A 3,383-nucleotide genomic window follows, 5' to 3' on the forward strand; every position below is an offset into this window, starting at 1 on the left:
AAAACCTGAAAAATAGACTGTAAAGATGCACTTGACTCTTCCAATATATAACACTGCAGAAAATGAAGGAGTTTTTGTTACTTGGTCCACTATTGACAAAAACCTCTTTTTGTTTTCCAAAATTAAGATCCATTTGGTTGGAAACATATTTTGGAAATTATGACAAAAACAGTCAATTTCATAGGAAATTTATAGCAAGTCCAAGTAGCCCTCCATGCTTTGTATGTTTGCAAACCTCCTCTCGAAAAATGGATCAAATGAGTAGGATTGAAATGTTTGTGTGATGGTGTATAACCTATGAATTAGTTTTTTCAATGCATGCATACCTTCAAGATAGCCTACTCCAACTTGCGCAACGCCCTCTTTCACTTGAGCTTCAAACACATCCCTTTGACTATCTGCAACCTTCTTTGAAACCTCAGACTAGTTCAAAGCTCAAATTTCACTTTGAGTTTTATGCCTTTCACATGTCTCTTTCATGCAATGACGGTGAATTTTGAGTGGAGGAAATGAGGTGACATGGGTAAAATATTTTAATGATGAGAGGTATAACAAACTTTAACTAACTAAACCTAACTGACATGACCCCCAAATGTGACTTATGATAAAACCCTTATGAAATGACCCATTTTTCCCTCTATGGGTACAAAATTTAAAAATGGACACACTCATGAACTTTAGGCTCTTAAAAATTCGAATTTTTACTCAAATACCCCCTTCATGACCCATATATTTACAAGCATTTGACTATTTTTACCTCTTTACACAAGGGACTCTTTAGACTATGATACCTAGTGATTTCATAGGCTAGACTTTACAAATTAACCCCCAAAATGAAATAGTAAGATAGGTGTATTGATCCCTAGATTATAGGACCCTAACATTGGCTCCAATGGGGATGGAAGCCTCCCCGTGAGGTGCCAAGAACACTGCAGACTAGTAGCCTAACCATTGGGTAATGGAGTCAAACACAAAAGCCCAAAACTCAATCTGACTAAAAACTAATTACAGAGTTGAAAACTTTAAAGGAAATATGAAATTTGACAGCATGTCACCAAAGTCTTAGGACCAGCTTCTCCTTGGGCTTCAAATGTTGATGATAGTTGTCCACACCAGCTGAAGATATATATACACTCATTTGAAATGATCCCTCCAATGTATCCAATCAATAAAATGGATACTTGACAAAAGCTGGCATTTAGCCTCTCCATGTAGAAAGAAAAATTGAGAAAATGGAAACTCAAAATTTCCACTGAACATCTGCTCATGATCCATAAATTCCACAATGTTCTTATGTTCAGTCGACTGCAGCAAATTGGTAAAAGGGTCTTCAATAATTTGAATCATTACCCTATTTTGAAAGTCAACAAAAAGAGAAACTCGCTTTGTTTCCAGCCGCTAGTTGTTCTACATTGTCCAATGCAAGATCTTCATGAAAATGAAATAAAACAACTTGTTTATTAGGCTTATCATTTGCATCAGGGAAAAGAATAGTGTGTTCATGAAAATATTCAGTTGAGGCAGCCACATTATCAATAGCAAAAATGTCCACATCCACGGGATCTAAAACAACCTACTCTTCATAATTTTCCTACAATTCTGGGTAGTTATCACCGTGAATGATTTCACTACCTAAAATATTTATGCGTGCAATTTCATGGATTTGCTTTTCATGATTTTCTTCATGGGCTATAAATTGAGACAAGGAATGGCATGAAGAATAAATTGATCTACTATCTTGATCCCTTTCTTGGTTATTATGATTGTCTTCATCAGGATTTTGATATACTTCGTTTTCAGCCTTTGGAGAAACTATTTCCTCCACCTGAACATTATAGCAACTATCCTCTACCATTTCCTCCTGATGTTGAAAAGGATTCTCATACTCTTGATCGCGAAAAGGCGGACAAGACTACTACAAATTATCATCAAACGCAGAGGATGGAACATGACTGTCATTATCGAGATCCTGCTCGATTTCGTTTTCATCCAAGAGAGAAGCCATCATTTCTTCTTGGTAATGGAAAGGATTCTCACACAAAGCCTCTAGGATTTCTTCATCCGTGAACTCTTCATCACCATAAAAAAATTCCATATTTCGAATGAAATTATCAACATGGTCACAACAATTGTCAACCAACGACAAAAAAGTATGAGATTCTTTGTATTTCTGGAAAAAATACTAAATGAAAATCCTTAAGTGAATATAACCTACCAAGTAGAAAACCTTCATACCACGATCTTGCTTTTCCTTCCAGAGTAGCCAAGAACATCTTGATGAGAAAATATTCAGAAAATTGAACCCTCAACTTGCATACATGTATGTGAAATTTAACCAGATGCAGAGCAGCATCATCTCCATTTTTATCTTTCAATATTGGGAGATAGGTTAACCAATCAACACGAGGCATAGAATTTGGAATGTCATGAATACGAGACCTATCCATAGGAGCATACCTATAATATGTTCTTGCAATTGAACCCATCCTTAAAACATTTAAGTTACCAACGCTTCTTGAAACTACTGACCTTTGAATAATGGAGTCACCATGAAAGTTTGATCTTCTGGATCCTTTGAAATTGGAGTTTTCAGGTGAAATATGTACAACCTTTTAATGTCTAACTATTGTTCACCATCAGCAATTAGATTTTATCCTTGTCGTTCACACCCGGAGAAAATGTGACCTTTCGCTCCTAGGCAATGACACCACTATGTTATCAACCTATAATTAACCTCTAGGCTAAAAAAAAAGGATCACAGGTGTAACCACAAACCACTTTTAGGCTAAGGTCCAACCCCCCAACCTTGGAGAGGACTCTCTCGCTATGTTCTTCTATCAAGAAATTGAATGAATGAGGGGATTTGGGTTTTAGGCTAGTTATGATAATTAGAGGATGGTTTAAATTTTGATTTTTGATGGTAAGTGTAGAGGGAAGAACTACTTAGAACCAGAGAACATTGATAGATCTCAATGAATTAGGGACATGGTGCACTTGAAACAGTGGCAAGAAAGGCAAACCTATTGGCAATCAGTCAAAACTCGTTGTAGTGGATGGATGAGTAAGATTAAGGAGAATATGACTAACTGAGCATCAAGCCAAGGATGAGTTTATATTTGTCATAGAGGAAGATAATACACATATAACCGATTCAATTAATCAGAGAAACACATTGAATTTTGAAAAATCCCTTTTCAAACTTGATCATGAAGAAATTTTATAGTATGAAATCATATATTTAAGCACAGATATGGAAGAAAATATATATCATACATAAGAGAAACACATACCAATAGATATGACATAAATATAATTGTTCAAAATGCAACTCCCTTCTTCTATTCATTTGGAGAGAAAATACAAGTTGCAAAAATATATAGTCT

The sequence above is a fragment of the Pinus tabuliformis genome, chromosome 1_2 (assembly GCF_031772625.1).
Source record: "Pinus tabuliformis cultivar Carrire ecotype Pingquan chromosome 1_2, CPIR1, whole genome shotgun sequence".
Lineage (NCBI taxonomy): Eukaryota > Viridiplantae > Streptophyta > Pinopsida > Pinales > Pinaceae > Pinus > Pinus tabuliformis.